Consider the following 19,238-nt stretch of genomic DNA (forward strand, 5'->3'; position numbering starts at 1 on the left):
AATTTTAATGAAAAGTTTCTAGGGACGAAGTGGAGAGAGCAGCAGAGTCTAGAGAGCAATAGAGATGGATTTAGAGAGAGAACGAAACGGTTTTAGGGAGAGAAAAGGTCCAAATGAGGAGATAGAGAGATAAAATGAAGAAGAGGGTAGAAGGAGTTTGAGATGGAATTTGAAAGTGCAAATGAAGGAGATTTTTCTATGAAATTGGGGAGGATGAACTTGGCCTATGGATGAAGTCTAGGTACAGAAAGGGTGGATTCTAGAGAGAGAAAGTATGGAAAATGAGTGTTTAGAGTGAGAAAGTGTTGTTTTAAAGGGACGATGGATAGATAATCATGGGAAAATGTAGACCTAAGTTCTTAAAAACCTCAGTGGAAGTTTACTGAGCCCTCAATGCTTCCTCTCAAGTCTGAGTCCTTAGATTTTTCCAGGATAAGGCATTTCTCAATGCATTCAATAGATGTGGCTAAGAGAAAACTTCAATAACCTTACATTAAGCATGTAGAACAACCTGGATTCTGAAATATGCCTTATCTTGCTAGCCAGCCACTTGCTAGAGCACCTCCAGAACGAGGGGAAATGAAGGAGAAAACAGCATATTTATACATTGGAACAAATACTAAAATACCACTTTGGGCATGTTCTATGCTCTTTTCTTGCCCTTTGCCTCTTTTTATCCATTGATTTAGAGCTTCCTGTAGTAATCTTTAGCTTCTTTCTTTGTAAGTCTTTGAAGCCCAATGGGCATGCCAGGTTGTGGCCCGCTTCTCAGACCTCTCTTTGTAGGCCCACAGCACCTTTTGCACCTTTCTTGCCCCTATTGAGAATTACTCAACTCTCAAAAATTTCCAACTCTTTAAGAATTACCATCTTCTCATTCATACAAATTCTGCACATGTGAAACTATAGAATACGATCAGCAATACAATTTATTGACTTCAAAGAAGTCAAGGAGTTTAGTAAAAAATAACCATAATGTGCAAAAATTAGAATTTACAGCTATTGCACAAATATTTAGTTCATTCAAGTGATAAAATGATAAGTTAATAATACCAAAAATCCTAAACGTATGGAAATATACACGGGTTTATCATGTTATTAGCATGCAAGAGCGGTGACATCTCGATATAATTTTTTAAATATCTTATGCAGCGCACATATATTATATAGTTATAATCCTTTCAAATAACCCTTGTGAGACTAATGCGTAATCCTTTTTTTCCTAGAACATGTGGTGCGATCTGGACATTCCGTCTAGATCGTATGGTGAGAAAGGCCACCCGCTATTTCTCCCTCATCCAATTACTTTTTCTGTGCAATATGGCTGCCTAAGGACGCTTTGAGTCAGATTGTACAGCAGAGGATCACCCGCCCAACATTTTCACCCTACTCATTTTTGATTGCCCATATGGCTCAATTTGGGCAGTTCTGTCCATATTGAATTGCTGAGAGAATATTGACATATGATATATGTGCATAGTGAGATCCATAGGCACATGTCCATCCTCCCAGTAGCTTTGGAGTATGGAGTTTGGCGGCTGTTATCCTCTAAAACTTGTCATTGATTTCTTAAAGAGATCATATCTGTGCTTGCCAAACCTTTTGGTGTAATAATTAGACCTTAATCACCTTTGCTCTCTCTATATTTCTACCTACGACTTGTCCTCAATTTACTCAGAATTATCAGATCTTAGACTTGTTGCAAAGCTAGTCCAGTTTCTTCCTAAATACATGATTCATATATCTCAGCCAACCTCATTTATTCATCTAATTTTCTGAATTACCTCAGAATGTTTGACATTGTTATGCCCCATTCCTTGTGGATTCGAACTCCACACGCCACTACACTTTGTTTTTAAGCATAAGTTCAGAGCGTTTCTACTTGATTTTACTCACGTGTAATTTTGTGTTTTCAATTAACATAAAAGACGCTTGCCACTACACTTTATGCTATTTAAACTGTGCTTCTAGCTTTGTTTTTAAGTTTTTCAGCCCTTGAGTCAGAGCGCTGGTGTGCTTGTGGGTGCTTCTGATTGATGGTCCGACAACAATAATAGACACATGTGATAAAGTGATTTTTAGTACTAAAAATATACACATTTTAGAATTACTTTATTATTTTTATATCTATTTTTCTATAAATTTCCTTCCATATATTTGTTCTTAAAAATCTTCAACATGACCATTTGTTCTCCCTAAAATCCTAAATAGTGCTTTAAGACTAGAGCTTATCCCATGACTAAAAATGGTTTGGAATTATGAGTCCAGTAAACTTGAAGTGAAAAACAAGAAGAAGAAAAAAAGTATTCTAGGCTAGTTGAATTAAGAAACACGCCAGTAGTCCAGCGAGTCACCAGCCAGCGAGTTCATGACACTGACTTTAGCCAGTAGCCATCGAGCACGGCCACACAAGGAGCCCACTGAAAACACCCTAAATTTGGTGTTTAATTCAATTTATTAGCATAAGTTTCTTCATCTAAAGAGTTTAAAATAGACTTGTTATCATATATTTACATGTTAATTATTATTCCAAGTGAATTCTGATTTTATTCTAATTTCATGTTTATTTAAGAATTTTATGGAACTTATTTAAGCTTGGAATAACTCTGCTTAAATGGAAATGCAGGTTTAAAAAATAATTTTAATGTCAATTGACGTTGGATGAATTACTGAACATTCTAGATTTTTCTAGAATTTTATTGAATTTGTGTGGAATTGTTTCGAGGAAGAAATGAATTTTTAAGTAGAAAAGGATATAATCATAAGCAATTTGGGAGTTTAAAGTAATTTCTAAAGTGAGAGGGACTCTTTTTAAATTGTGGTTACAAATTCGCTTAAAAAGCTCAGACTACAAGTTGAATAAAAATAATTGCGGGGTCTTGTCGAATTAATCTCAATTTTTCTATGGTTTTTCTTAGGGAAATATGGAGGAGAGAGAAACATATGGTGATAATCTCAAACTTAGGGGTGTTAATTCATCGTTGGTAATTGAGATTATTCAATAAAAGTTATATTTAATGGTGCTTACTTAAGAATATTTAGTTAGTGATGAGTATGGACCGTGTCCCCATGGAACACTGATTAAGGAATTAAGTTCTTATTATAGCGATGATCCATGGGAAAAGAGATGAAAAGGAAAGTAGAGTATGTGAGCAAGGGATCTCGAGTAAAAGGATATAAGTTATATGCTCATTTATTTAGTAAAGAAAAGAGTAAGTTTAACATGAATTATGCGAAGCGGCATGGGCATGAGTTAGGTAATCTGGAGGACACGATGGTGGACGAGTGTGTGAAGGATGGTAGTGAAATAAAGTAAAATGGACAGGATAGGGAGACGAGGTACGAGGATACAAGAAAGTAAAATGTAAGTGAAAAGAATACGATAAAGCCTAATTACGCTAACTATGATATCGGGAAAATAAACAACGAAGGCGAAGACGCTACCTTAGATCCTTACGCTTTTCCAGGATCAGGGCAATTTATGAGGGCTAGTAAGCTCACCCTCTTCTCCAATGCTTCTGCCCACACACCCAGGACACCAAGAACACACTTGATGGATCTCAAAACTCACTATCTTTCAATCAGCCCACACAGGTAGAAAGCAAGTTCAAGATGAATTTTACAGTGATCCAGGCCTCTATTTATACATCACGAGATATGGATGAAAGGAGGAGAAGAAGACGAAGCAGGGCTGAACATTTCAGCTCAATCTGAGTTGTAGATCAAACGTTATGGTTGTTTGAAGCAGGGCTGAACATTTCAGCCAATCCTAGGCCTTGATTCTTTCTTTCTCCTCCCAGCTTCCTCATCGTGCACTTCCGTTAAGAAGTCAAAGCGCTTGAAATTCTGTGCATTTTGTATTCCGTGAATGCGCTTTTGGAGTCCAATGTACCTAAAAATGATAAACAGAAAGAGTGAAATAATAAATAAAAAAGAAAGAAAGACTCTTCTCGAGGATGACCTGGCGGCACGCCAGTGCGCGCCATAAAACCCTCTTTCTCATTTTTTCTTTCTTTTGTTTAAAATAAGTGGACACGAGCGCACTACATCGCCGTGCCATTTCAAAGAAAAAGAAATAAAAAGTATGTTTTGTCCTTTGTGCCTTGGTCCACATGTCATCTAATGCAAAAATGTGTGGTCCCAAAAACCTGTCAGTCATAAGTGCAATCATCGGTTCGCAAATTGCGAAGCAATGATTGGCTGGGTAATGATTGGCTGATGCCTATCGTTAACTTAGCTAATGAGTGGCTGGCCCCAATCTTCTGCAAGGACTAGGATTTGTCGCCTTCTGAAAGTTCTAGAAAAATCATATTCTGTCTCAAAATTATATTCTTTGAAAATCGCCGTAAGAAAATTTCCACGAAAGACACAAAATGTAGAAAAGTCAGGAATTCATTCTAAAAATAGATGAAATCATTTTTTAGCTTGATTACACGCAAATACGAGAGATACAATGCAAAAAGACATCTAAATATAATCATATTAGCATACTTAATATGAAAGTTATTAGAGGGCCTATCTCCTATTATTGTTTGGTGGCGCAGTTTTTTAGTGGGCCCACGCGATAAAATCTCGATGGTTCAAAAAGAATCTGCGACTTAAATGCAATCGGTAGAGGCATCTTTTGAGGCGCTAAGTGCACCGCCCGTGGTCTGCATACAAAGATGCACACATGAGATGACGTTGCAACACCAGATAGGTTGCCTCCGTAAAAGCGCACAGGTAAGTGCAAATTGATACGTATTTTATTTATTTTTATTTCCTCGGGCACACGGCGCAGCGAGACAGAACCGGCCAAAATGCAGTTAAAAGTTTCCAGCACATCAGGAAGCGACACAACATTGCGTGTAATTCAAAATTTAATTAAAAAATGATATATTGATCCAATGGCTAAGATAGGTCAATATTTATTTATTAATTGCTCTTAATCCTGGAGTAGTTTTGAGTTCACAATTTATGGGTTTGCTCATATTGGCCTCTTCTCTCTATCTCTATGTTTGGATCATTCAGATCAAGGCTAGATCGAGCTAAAGAATCATTACTTGTTGGGAGTAAAACGCAGTGTTTACCATTTAACCTAAATACAAAGATAGAAATTCAAATGGATGAGGTCATTATGGAAGGGGCTGTTTCACATGTGCAAGACAGATAAGAGAACCAGCCCAGATCAACTATATTTGCTTCTTTGTATTTATTTTTTAAATTTTTTCGTAATTTAGATTATTTTCTAATGAATCTCTTGATTGGTGTTCTTAATATTAGCATGATACTAAATCGCTTGGCTTGAGCTGCACGCACAAGTCCTTACCCTGAGGTACCAATTAGGATTGATTGTTGAATTGAATTAACTATCCCACTTGAACATTTAAAAACAAAGAAACAATCAAAGAAAAAAAAGAATTTGACTCCTGGGAAAGATTAGGGTAAGTTAATGAGAAGTGGCAAGTTAGTTTGGATAACCAGTTCCCCAAAACAAATTGACATTGAATTGACATTGAAGTGACTACTTTGATCCCTTTTATTGGATCTAAGAAGTCAATTTAGAGATCCTTACCTCTTCTATTCTTCCCGCCTCCTCTACCCTCCTTTCCAAATTCTTCGCCTAATTATAGTGATTTGATCTTCATTGAAGATTAAATTAGCCCTAATTAGGGTCAAATTATTCATTTTAGATCACTAATTGAATTACCCTACTAGCTTCCCTTGGACGATACCTACTCTTACCTTTATACGTCTTAAGTTAGGGTTTTATAAATTGTATTGCATAAGCTGAAATCAACAACGATAAGGGTTTAGAATTGATAATTCACCCCTTATTTTTGTCTTCTCACCCAATCGCTGGCACACTAAGCGCATAGAGAGGCCCGCACACTAGGGACGCATAGAGGCCCAACAACAGGCACACAAAGGTCTTGTTGAGAAGTTTGCGTGGGCATGCGAGAGATGATGGATAGGCTGGTGGGAAGAATGTTCCTGGTTGCAACAGGGACGGCCTCGCTTAAAGTTCTACAGGTTAAGTACCAGGTGCTTTGAAACAAGAGCGCATTTCTCTTTCCGTCTCTACCCTCTTTTCACTCTATCTCTTTCTCTCACCGATACCCTCTTATCTCTACTGATCATTTGCTCCCTCTCCCTCTAGACCAACCCCGACATTTTGTCTCAACCCTGTCGTTTTCTCTCTCTTACATCAGACTCCTCCCTGTCGTGACTATTTTGTCCACCATGTGTTTCAATCTATCTCTCTGTCTCTCCGTATCAATATCACGTTCTCTGGCAAGTGACAACCAGATATCTTTTGCTCTCTCTACCTTCCTGATCTTTCCTTGTCTATCTCGCCTCGACCCACGTATCTATCTCTTTATCTTCCTCTTCCTCTCACTGTTTCTCTCTCTCCCTCTCTCTAACTATCAACCTATCCATCTATATTTCTTTCTCTTTCTCTCTCTCTATTTATCTATTTCTGTATCGATCTATATGTCTCTCTCTCTCCATCCTCCGGTATCTATTTGTCGTGACTATTAATCCTTCTATATCTCTTTCTATCTTTCCTCGTCGAATTTTCTTTCCTAGATTATAGCTTATCCATTTATCTACAACACCGCTGCTCCATATCGTTTCCTAGGAGCTACTTCCTGACTATTGGTATTCTCTGAATTTGGAATCTGATCATTTATTGGAGAAATATCAAAGGTCTCGACCTATTTCTCTAAAAGTAAATGGTTTTGATAATACCATCGAACTGGAAGTTATCAACTCTCTCTACCTTCCCTGATCTTTCCTTGTCTATCTCGCCTCGACCCACGTATCTATCTCTTTATCTTCCTCTTCCCCTCACTGTTTCTCTCTCTCTCCCTCTCTCTAACTATCAACCTATCCATCTATATTTCTTTCTCTTTCTCTCTCTATTTATCTTTTTCTGTCTCGATCTATATGTCTCTCTCTCTCCATCCTCCGGTATCTATTTGTCGTGACTATTAATCCTTCTATATCTCTTTCTATCTTTCCTCGTCGAATTTTCTTTCCTAGATTATAGCTTATCCATTTATCTACAACACCGCTGCTCCATATCGTTTCCTAGGAGCTACTTCCTGACTATTGGTATTCTCTGAATTTGAAATCTGATCATTTATTGGAGAAATATCAAAGGTCTCGACCTATTTCTCTAAAAGTAAATGGTTTTGATAATACCATCGAACTGGAAGTTATCAACTCTGTCTAATGCAATGCACCAAGTCTAGCTGCACGATCCGGATCTTCAACCGTCACTTTCTCTCTCGGACTACGTCTCTTTTTTGTCACGAAGGAGAGACTCACTTTGGATATCTATACAGATAGAGTAACATGCGAGCTGGAATATTTGCTCCTGATTTGGACATGGAGATTAGTTTTGTGGATTAAAGAAAGGGGATAGAGAGAGAGAGGAAAAGAAGGAGATAGAAGGAGAGAAAGGTAGGGGAGGGAGATAGAGGGGGAGAGGGGAAGAGAGAGAGAGAGGAAAAGGAGACAGAAGGGAGAGAGATAGAAGGGGGAGAGGGGGAGAGAGAGGGGAAGAGAAGGAGAGAGAGGGGGCAGAGGAGAGAGGAGAGATGGTGAGAGGAGTGAGGAGAGAGAGAGAAAACCGCTTCAACGCTGGTCTCCGGCGGCGGTCCACATCAGCAACAAGCCAGCCCATGTTCCTGGTGGGCCCAACCAAGAAAGACAATCTTATGATCTCCCAACTAGAGAAAACCGCTAAAGTATTTGCATAGGACCCACCGCCCAGGCTCCCTTCTCCCTTTATAAAACCAACTGACCTCCTCCACAGCCCATCATCAACTTCTCTCTTCAGCTCTTTATCTCTCTACAGCTCTTTATCTCTCTACAGCTCTTCTCTCTCTACAGCTCTTCTTCTCTCTTACAGCTCTACATCTCGCTCTCTAACTCAGGAAAGAAGAAGGCAGAAACAAGCCAGGTTTTCTCTACACATCCAGCCATGGCACCAGCGGCGGGCTTCGTACTCGGCGTTCTCCTCTTCGCGACGGTTCTCCGGTCGAGCGCCGCCCAGGGCGGCTGGCAGAACGCCCACGCCACCTTCTACGGCGGCGGCGACGCCTCCGGCACAATGGGTACGTATTTCCCCTCTCCTTGGAGAGATAGATAACGAGATGCGCATGAGAAGAGAGATGGACAGATCGCCAGTTTCTGTGAGGGATCGATCCTTTTCTCTCTCTCAGCTTCGGTTGCCAGAGACAGATAGGCAAGTAAATAAAGAGATGATAAAAAATTGGGTAGCTAGATGGAGAGACATCGGTACCCAATAAACATAACGAGGGAGTGACTGAGTGGCAGAGAGGAAGAGAGATAGATGGACGGAGAGAAAAAACAAAGAGAAGAGATGAATCTCCCGCATCGCTTCTCTAGAAAATCGCGACCCAAAAAGAGTTCTCGAGTTTTAGAGTTCTAGAAAAGTAAATAAATGTAGAGAACTGTAACGAGAGATAGCGAGCTGTACAGAGTTGTAAAAAGAGATAGAGGGAGAGCAATGGAGGGACGTAGAGAAATATAAAGGGAGAGAGTACTAGAGACTGATATATGTAGAGAGTTGTAGAGGGAGAGATAGGTGCAGAGATTTGTAAAGAGAGAGTGAGGGGTGTAAAGACAGAGATAGACACAGAGGAAGAAAACTGAACTAAAAATTGGATAATGATGCAGGTGGGGCATGCGGATACGGAAACCTATACAGCCAGGGTTATGGGACGAACACGGCGGCGCTAAGCACGGCGCTGTTCAACAACGGGCTGAGCTGCGGATCCTGCTACACGATCAAGTGCGCCGGCGACCCAAAATGGTGCTTACCGGAACCATCACCGTCACGGCCACCAACTTCTGCCCGCCCAACCCTTCCATCCCCAGCGACAACGGCGGCTGGTGCAACCCCGCGCGAGCACTTCGACTTAGCCCAGCCCGCCTTCCTCAAAATCGCCCAGTACCGCGCCGGCATCGTCCCCGTCGCCTACCAGCGCGTCCCCTGCGTGAAGTCCGGCGGAATCCGCTTCACCGTCAACGGCCACAGCTTCTTCAACCTCGTTCTCGTCACCAACGTCGGAGGCGCTGGCGACGTCGTCGCCGTTGCCTTGAAGACTCCCACCTCCGACTGGCAGGCCCTCTCGCAACTGGGGCCAGAACTGGCAAAGCAACGCCAACCTCGGTAGCCAGAGCCTCTCCTTCAAGGTCACCACCAGCGACGGAAGGACGGTCGTCAGCTACGACGTCGCCCCTCGCGGCTGGTCCTTTGGCCAGACCTTCGAGGGCAACCAGTTCTAGCCGGTTCGGGCTGCGGCGCCACGTCTGGAGCCCGCCTGCATACACTTTAAACTGTTTTACCGATTTGTATTATTCATGGAATGGGTGCTCGGCTGGCCCTGCTGCCATTGGCAGGCCCAAGCTGAAGGGGTGATCTTAGTGGTAGAAGAAAGTGAAAGAAAAGAAATTGCGTCAGCAGAAAACATCGTATCTATTGAATAAACAAATGTCCTTCCAAATTTAAATGCCCTTCTATCGACAATTCAAAGTATGCAGAAGACCAAGGAAACCTAGTGGAAAACATATAATTAGACATAGAATGGGAAAAAACCCTCAAAACCTAAACGGCCTACTCTCATGTAATTTACGTGTTTAATATCACTCAAATAAAAATAAATCATGGTTGTGAAGGGTTTAAATAATCTATTACACCCTAGGACGAAGTGTAATTTTGTTTTTGTATTTGATGGCATTTTATTAATTTTTTCTGACATTAATTTTATAATTTTAAATGCTAAAAACAGAAATTACCTGCCCGCGATCACTGGGGCGACTGCGGCGGTGGCGTTGGTAGAGTGGCGGCAGAGCAGAGACGCGGCGGTGGTGAAGCGACGTTGGAGCATCAACACAACGGTGGCAGAGCGGTGGTGGGATTATATATTCTTTTAATCAATGAATATAATTTTATTGTTTTTTTTTCGGTTTTTATATGGCGGGTTCGACCTTGTTCGATCCAGTTTCGGACCAGTTCAAACTGGTTGACCTCTTTTGGACTTACCAAAAATCAAGTAAGTGCTCACTGTTGATACCTCCGTGCCCGGTGGGTGCAGCTGTGGCGAGCGCGCGTGACCGGCGGGCAAGTGTGCTCGCTAGCGCACGCGTGCTGCCGTGCAGTGCACACCAATGGACAAGGACAGCGAAGATAGAAATAATTTGAGTTTGAAAGGTTCAAAAGTGAAAATTTTAATGAAAAGTTTCTAGGGACGAAGTGGAGAGAGCAGCAGAGTCTAGAGAGCAATAGAGATGGATTTAGAGAGAGAACGAAACGGTTTTAGGGAGAGAAAAGGTCCAAATGAGGAGATAGAGAGATAAAATGAAGAAGAGGGTAGAAGGAGTTTGAGATGGAATTTGAAAGTGCAAATGAAGGAGATTTTTCTATGAAATTGGGGAGGATGAACTTGGCCTATGGATGAAGTCTAGGTACAGAAAGGGTGGATTCTAGAGAGAGAAAGTATGGAAAAATGAGTGTTTAGAGTGAGAAAGTGTTGTTTTAAAGGGACGATGGATAGATAATCATGGGAAAATGTAGACCTAAGTTCTTAAAAACCTCAGTGGAAGTTTACTGAGCCCTCAATGCTTCCTCTCAAGTCTGAGTCCTTAGATTTTTCCAGGATAAGGCATTTCTCAATGCATTCAATAGATGTGGCTAAGAGAAAACTTCAATAACCTTACATTAAGCATGTAGAACAACCTGGATTCTGAAATATGCCTTATCGTGCTAGCCAGCCACTTGCTAGAGCACCTCCAGAACGAGGAAATGAAGGAGAAAACAGCATATTTATACATTGGAACAAATACTAAAATACCACTTTGGGCATGTTCTATGCTCTTTTCTTGCCCTTTGCCTCTTTTTATCCATTGATTTAGAGCTTCCGTAGTAATCTTTAGCTTCTTTCTTTGTAAGTCTTTTGAAGCCCAATGGGCATGCCAGGTTGTGGCCCGCTTCTCAGACCTCTCTTTGTAGGCCCACAGCACCTTTTGCACCTTTCTTGCCCCTATTGAGAATTACTCAACTCTCAAAAAATTTCCAACTCTTTAAGAATTACCATCTTCTCATTCATACAAATTCTGCACATGTGAAACTATAGAATACGCATCAGCAATACAATTTATTGACTTCAAAGAAGTCAAGGAGTTTAGTAAAATAACCATAATGTGCAAAAATTAGAATTTACAGCTATTGCACAAATATTTAGTTCATTCAAGTGATAAAATGATAAGTTAATAATACCAAAAATCCTAAACGTATGGAAATATACACGGGTTTATCATGTTATTAGCATGCAAGAGCGGTGACATCTCGATATAATTTTTAAATATCTTATGCAGCGCATATATATTATATAGTTATAATCCTTTCAAATAACCCTTGTGAGACTAATGCGTAATCCTTTTTTCCTAGAACATGTGGTGCGATCTGGACATTCCGTCTAGATCGTATGGTGAGAAAGGCCACCCGCTATTTCTCCTCATCCAATTACTTTTTCTGTGCAATATGGCTGCCTAAGGACGCTTTGAGTCAGATTGTACAGCAGAGGATCACCCGCCCAACATTTTCACCCTACTCATTTTTGATTGCCCATATGGCTCAATTTGGGCAGTTCTGTCCATATTGAATTGCTGAGAGAATATTGACATATGATATATGTGCATAGTGAGATCCATAGGCACATGTCCATCCTCCCAGTAGCTTTGGAGTATGGAGTTTGGCGGGCTGTTATCCTCTAAAACTTGTCATTGATTTCTTAAAGAGATCATATCTGTGCTTGCCAAACCTTTTTGGTGTAATAATTAGACCTTAATCACCTTTGCTCTCTCTATATTTCTACCTACGACTTGTCCTCAATTTACTCGTAATTATCAGATCTTAGACTTGTTGCAAAGCTAGTCCAGTTTCTTCCTAAATACATGATTCATATATCTCAGCCAACCTCATTTATTCATCTAATTTTCTGAATTACCTCAGAATGTTTGACATTGTTATGCCCCATTCCTTGTGGATTCGAACTCCACACGCCACTACACTTTGTTTTTAAGCATAAGTTCAGAGCGTTTCTACTTGATTTTACTCACCTGTAACTATGTGTTTTCAATTAACATAAAAGACGCTTGCCACTACACTTTATGCCATTTAAACTGTGCTTCTACCTTTGTTTTCAAGTCTTTCAGCCCTTGAGTCAGAGCGCTTGGTGCGCTTGTGGGGTGCTTCTGATTGATGGTCCGACAACAATAATAGACACATGTGATAAAGTGATTTTTAGTACTAAAAATATACACATTTTAGAATTACTTTATTATTTTTATATCTATTTTTCTATAAATTTCCTTCCATATATTTGTTCTTAAAATCTTCAACATGACCATTTGTTCTCCTAAAATCCTAAATAGTGCTTTAAGACTAGAGTTTATCTCATGTAAAAATGTTTTGGAATTATTAGTCCAGTAAACTTTAAGTGAAAAACAAGAAGAACAAAAAAAAAGTATTCTAGTGGCTAGTTGAATTAAGAAACACGCCAGTAGTCCAGCGAGTCACCAGCCAGCGAGTTCATGACACTGACTTTAGCCATCGAGCACGGCCACACAAGGAGCCCACTGAAAACACCTAAATTTGGTGTTTAATTCAATTTATTAGCATAAGTTTCTTCATCTAAAGAGTTTAAAATAGACTTGTTATCATATATTTACATGTTAATTATTATTCCAAGTGAATTCTGATTTTATTCTAATTTCATGTTTATTTAAGAATTTTATGGAACTTATTTAAGCTTGGAATAACTCTGCTTAAATGGAAATGCAGGTTTAAAAAATAATTTTAATGTCAATTGACGTTGGATGAATTACTGAACATTCTAGATTTTTCTAGAATTTTATTGAATTTGTGTGGAATTGTTTCGAGGAAGAAATGAATTTTTAAGTAGAAAAGGATATAATCATAAGCAATTTGGGAGTTTAAAGTAATTTCTAAAGTGAGAGGGACCCTTTTTAAATTGTGGTTACAAATTCGCTAAAAAAGCTCGCACTCGCGCGGTTGAATAAAAATAATTATGGGTCTTGTCGAATTAATCTCAATTTTTCTATGGTTTTTCTTAGGAAATATGGAGGAGAGAGAAACATATGGTGATAATCTCAAACTTAGGGGTGTTAATTCATCGTTGGTAATTGAGATTATTCAATAAAAGTTATATTTAATGGTGCTTACTTAAGAATATTTAGTTAGTGATGAGTATGGACCGTGTCCCATGGAACACTGATTAAGGAATTAACTTCTTATTATAGCGATGATCCATGGGAAAAGAGATGAAAAGGAAAGTAGAGTATGTGAGCAAGCGAACTCGAGTCACAGGATATAAGTTATATGCTCATTTATTTAGTAAAGAAAAGAGTAAGCTTAACATGAATTATGCGGCGGCATGGGCATGAGTTAGGTAATCTGGAGGACACGATGGTGGACGAGTGTGTGAAGGATGGTAGTGAAATAAAGTAAAATGGACAGGATAGGAGACGAGGCACGAGGATACAAGAAAGTAAAATGTAAGTGAAAAGAATACGATAAAGCCTAATTACGCTAACTATGATATCGGAAAATAAACAACGAAGGCTAAGACGCTTACCTTAGATCCTTACGCTTTCCAGGATCAGGGCAATTTATGAGGGCTAGTAAGCTCACCCTCTTCTCCAATGCTTCTGCCCACACACCCAGGACACCAAGAACACACTTGATGGATCTCAAAACTCACTATCTTTCAATCAGCCCACACAGGTAGAAAGCAAGTTCAAGATGAATTTTACAGTGATCCAGGCCTCTATTTATACATCACGAGATATGGATGAAAGGAGGAGAAGAAGACGAAGCAGGGCTGAACATTTCAGCTCAATCTGAGTTGTAGATCAAACGTTATGGCTGTTTGAAGCAGGGCTGAACATTTCAGCCAATCCTAGGCCTTGATTCTTTCTTTCTCCTCCCCAGCTTCCTCATCGCGCACTTCCGTTAAGAAGTCAAAGCGCTTGAAATTCTGTGCATTTTGTATTCCGTGAATGCGCTTTTTGGAGTCCAATGTACCTAAAAATGATAAACAGAAAGAGTGAAATAATAAATAAAAAAAGAAAGAAAGACTCTTTCTCGAGGATGACCTGGCGGCACGTCAGTGCGCGCCGCAAAACCCTCTTTCTCATTTTTTTTTTCTTTTGTTTAAAATAAGTGGACACGAGCGCACCACATCGCTCGTGCCATTTCAAAGAAAAAAAGAAATAAAAAGTATGTTTTGTCCCTTTGTGCCTTGGTCCACATGTCATCTAATGCAAAAAATGTGTGGTCCCAAAAAAACCTGTCAGTCATAAGTGCAATCATCGTTCGCAAATTGCGAAGCAATGATTGGCTGGGTAATGATTGGCTGATGCCTATCGTTAACTTAGCTAATGAGTGGCCCCAATCTTCTGCAAGGACTAGGATTTGTCGCTTCTGAAAGTTCTAGAAAAATCATATTCTGTCTCAAAATTATATTCTTTGAAAATCGCTGTAAGAAAATTTCCACGAAAGACACAAAATGTAGAAAAGTCAGGAATTCATTCTAAAAATAGATGAAATCATTTTTAGCTTGATTACACGCAAATATGAGTGATCCAATGCAAATAGACATCTAAATATAATCATATTAGCATACTTAATATGAAAGTTATTAGAGGGCCTATCTCCTATTATTGTTTGGTGGCGTCAGTTTTTAGTGGGCCCACGCGATAAAATCTCGATGGTTCAAAAAGAATCCGCGACTTAAATGCAATCGGTAGAGGCATCTTTGAGGCGCTATGCACCGCCCGTGGTCTGCATACAAAGATGCACACACATGAGATGACGTTGCAACACCAGATAGGTTGCCTCCGTAAAAGCGCACAGGTAAGTGCAAATTGATACGTATTTTATTTATTTTTATTTCCTCGGGCACACGGCGCAGCGAGACAGAACCGCCAAAATGCAGTTAAAATTTTCCAGCCCATCAGGCGACACAACATTGCGTGTAATTCAAAATTTAATTAAAAATGATATATTGATCCAATGGCTAAGATAGGTCAATATTTATTTATTAATTGCTCTTAATCCTGGAGTAGTTTTGAGTTCACAATTTATGGGTTTGCTCATATTGGCCTCTTCTCTCTATCTCTATGTTTGGATCATTCAGATCAAGGCTAGATCGAGCGAAAGAATCATTACTTGTTGGGAGTAAACGGCAGTGTTTACCATTTAACCTAAATACAAAGATAGAAATTCAAATGGATGAGGTCATTATGGAAGGGGCTGTTTCACATGTGCAAGACAGATAAGAGAACCAGCCCAGATCAACTATATTTGCTTCTTTGTATTTATTTTTAAATTTTTCGTGTAATTTAGATTATTTTCTAATGAATCTCTTGATTGGTGTTCTTAATATTAGCATGATACTAAATCGCTGGCTTGAGCTGCATGCACAAGTCCTTACACTGAAGTACCAAATAGGATTGATTGTTGAATTGAAATAACTATTCCACTTGCACATTTAAAAACAAAGAAATCATCAAAGAAAAAAGAATTTGACTCCTGGGAAAGATTAGGTAAGTTAATGAGAAGTGGCAAGTTAGTTTGGATAACCAGTTCCCCAAAACAAATTGACATTGAATTGACATTGAAGTGACTACTTTGATCCCTTTATTGGATCTAAGAAGTCAATTTAGAGATCCTTACCTCTTCTATTCTTCCGTCTCCTCTACCCTCCTTTCCAAATTCTTCTGCCTAATTATAGTGATTTGATCTTCATTGAAGATTAAATTAGCCCTAATTAGGGTCAAATTATTCATTTTAGATCACTAATTGAATTACCCTACTAGCTTCCCTTGGACGATACCTACTCTTACCTTTATACGTCTTAAGTTAGGGTTTTATAAATTGTATTGCATAAGCTGAAATCAACAACGATAAGGGTTTAGAATTGGATAATTCACCCCTTATTTTTGTCTTCTCACCCAATCGCTGGCACACTAAGCGCATAGAGAGGCCCGCACACTAGGGACGCATAGAGGCCCAACAACAGGCACACAAAGGTCTTGTTGAGAAGTTTGCGTGGGCATGCGAGAGATGATGGATAGGCTGGTGGGAAGAATGTTCCTGGTTGCAACAGGGGACGGTCTCGCTTAAATTTCTACAGGTTAAGTACCAGGTGCTTTGAAACAAGAGCGCATTTCTCTTTCCGTCTCTACCCTCTTTTCACTCTATCTCTTTCTCTCACCGATACCCTCTTATCTCTACTGATCATTTGCTCACTCTCCCTCTAGACCAACACCGACATTTTGTCTCAACCCTGTCGTTTTCTCTCTCTTACATCAGACTCCTCCCTGTCGTGACTATTTTGTCCACCATGTGTTTCAATCTATCTCTATCTCTCCGTATCAATATCACGTTCTCTGGCAAGTGACAAACAGATATCTTTTGCTCTCTACCTTCCCTGATCTTTCCTTGTCTATCTCGCCTCGACCCACGTATCTATCTCTTTATCTTCCTCTTCCTCTCACTGTTTCTCTCTCTCTCCTCTCTCTAACTATCAACCTATCCATCTATATTTCTTTCTCTTTCTCTCTCTCTCTATTTATCTATTTCTGTATCGATCTATATGTCTCTCTCTCCATCCTCCGGTATCTATTTGTCGTGACTATTAATCCTTCTATATCTCTTTCTATCTTTCCTCGTCGAATTTTCTTTCCTAGATTATAGCTTATCCATTTATCTACAACACCGCTGCTCCATATCGTTTCCTAGGAGCTACTTCCTGACTATTGGTATTCTCTGAATTTGGAATCTGATCATTTATTGAGAAATATCAAATGTCTCGACCTATTTCTCTAAAAGTAAATGGTTTTGATAATACCATCGAACTGGAAGTTATCAACTCTGTCTAATGCAATGCACCAAGTCTAGCCGTACGATCCGGATCTTCAACCGTCACTTTCTCTCTCGGACTACGTCTCTTTTTTTGTCACGAAGGAGAGACTCACTTTGGATATCTATACAGATAGAGTAACATGCGAGCTGGAATATTTGCTCCCTGATTTGGACATGGAGATTAGTTTTGTGGATTAAAGAAAGGGGATAGAGAGAGAGAGGAAAAGAAGGAGATAGAAGGAGAGAAAGGTAGGGGAGGAGATAGAGGGGGGAGAGGGGAAGAGAGAGAGAGAGGAAAAGGAGACAGAAGGGGAGAGAGATAGAAGGGGAGAGAGGGGAGAGAGAGGGGAAGAGAAGGAGAGAGAGGGGGCAGAGGAGAGAGGAGAGATGGTGAGAGGGAGGGAGGAGAGAGAGAGAAAACCGCTTCAACGCTGGTCTCCGGCGGCGGTCCACATCGGCAACAAGCCAGCCCATGTTCCTGGTGGGCCCAACCAAGAAAGACAATCTTATGATCTCGCAACTAGCGAAAACCGCTAAAGTATTGGCATAGGACCCACTGACAAGGCTCCTTCTCCCTTTATAAAAACAACTGACCTCCCTCCACAGCCCATCATCAACTTCTCTCTTCAGCTCTTTATCTCTCTACAGCTCTTTATCTCTCTACAGCTCTTCTTCTCTCTACAGCTCTTCTTCTCTCTTACAGCTCTCCATCTCGCTCTCTAACTCAGGAAAGAAGAAGGCAGAAACAAGCCAGGTTTTCTCTACACATCCAGCCATGGCACCAGCGGCGGGCTTCGTACTCGGCGTTCTCCTCTTCGCGACGGTTCTCCGGCCGAGCGCCGCCCAGGGCGGCTGGCAGAACGCCCACGCCACCTTCTACGGCGGCGGCGACGCCTCCGGCACAATGGGTACGTATTTCCCCTCTCCTTGGAGAGATAGATAACGAGATGCGCATGAGAAGAGAGATGGACAGATCGCCAGTTTCTGTGAGGGATCGATCCTTTTCTCTCTCAGCTTCGGCTGCCAGAGACAGATAGGCAAGTAAATAAAGAGATGATAAAAATTGGGTAGCTAGATGGACAGACAACGCTCCCCAATAAACATAACGAGGAAGTGACTGAGCGGCAGAGAGGAAGAGAGATAGATGGACGGAGAGAAAAAACAAAGAGAAGAGATGAATCTCCCGCATCGCTTCTCTAGAAAATCGCGACCCAAAAAGAGTTCTCGAGTTTTAGAGTTCTAGAAAAGTAAATAAATGTAGAGAACTGTAACGAGAGATAGCGAGCTGTACAGAGTTGTAAAAAGAGATAGAGGGAGAGCAATGGAGGGACGTAGAGAAATATAAAGGGAGAGAGTACTAGAGACTGATATATGTAGAGAGTTGTAGAGGGAGAGATAGGTGCAGAGATTTGTAAAGAGAGAGTGAGGGGTGTAAAGACAGAGATAGACACAGAGGAAGAAAACTGAACTAAAAATTGGATAATGATGCAGGTGGGGCATGCGGATACGGAAACCTATACAGCCAGGGTTATGGGACGAACACGGCGGCGCTAAGCACGGCGCTGTTCAACAACGGGCTGAGCTGCGGATCCTGCTACACGATCAAGTGCGCCGGCGACCCAAAATGGTGCTTACCCGGAACCATCACCGTCACGGCCACCAACTTCTGCCCGCCCAACCCTTCCATCCCCAGCGACAACGGCGGCTGGTGCAACCCCCCGCGCGAGCACTTCGACTTAGCCCAGCCCGCCTTCCTCAAAATCGCCCAGTACCGCGCCGGCATCGTCCCCGTCGCCTACCAGCGCGTCCCCTGCGTGAAGTCCGGCGGAATCCGCTTCACCGTCAACGGCCACAGCTTCTTCAACCTCGTTCTCGTCACCAACGTCGGAGGCGCTGGCGACGTCGTCGCCGTTGCCTTGAAGACTCCCACCTCCGACTGGCAGGCCCTCTCTCGCAACTGGGGCCAGAACTGGCAAAGCAACGCCAACCTCGGTAGCCAGAGCCTCTCCTTCAAGGTCACCACCAGCGACGGAAGGACGGTCGTCAGCTACGACGTCGCCCTCGCGGCTGGTCCTTTGGCCAGACCTTCGAGGGCAACCAGTTCTAGCCGGTTCGGGCTGCGGCGCCACGTCTGGAGCCCGCCTGCATACACTTTAAACTGTTTTACCGATTTGTATTATTCATGGAATGGGTGCCCTCGGCTGGCCCTGCCGCCATTGGCAGGGCCCAAGCTGAAGGGGTGATCTTTAGTGGTAGAAGAAAGTGAAAGAAA

The 19,238-nt window shown here is 41.2% G+C and overlaps 2 pseudogenes; both read left to right on the top strand.

The window, feature by feature from the left end:
• Positions 1 to 7,972: 7,972 nt before the first annotated feature.
• Positions 7,973 to 9,384, top strand: LOC144706552 (expansin-A10 pseudogene; annotated as a pseudogene).
• Positions 9,385 to 17,741: 8,357 nt separating this feature from the next.
• LOC144706554 (expansin-A10 pseudogene) lies at positions 17,742 to 19,238 on the top strand (annotated as a pseudogene).

The sequence above is a fragment of the Wolffia australiana genome, chromosome 8, assembly GCF_029677425.1.
Source record: "Wolffia australiana isolate 7733 chromosome 8, ASM2967742v1".
NCBI lineage: Eukaryota > Viridiplantae > Streptophyta > Magnoliopsida > Alismatales > Araceae > Wolffia > Wolffia australiana.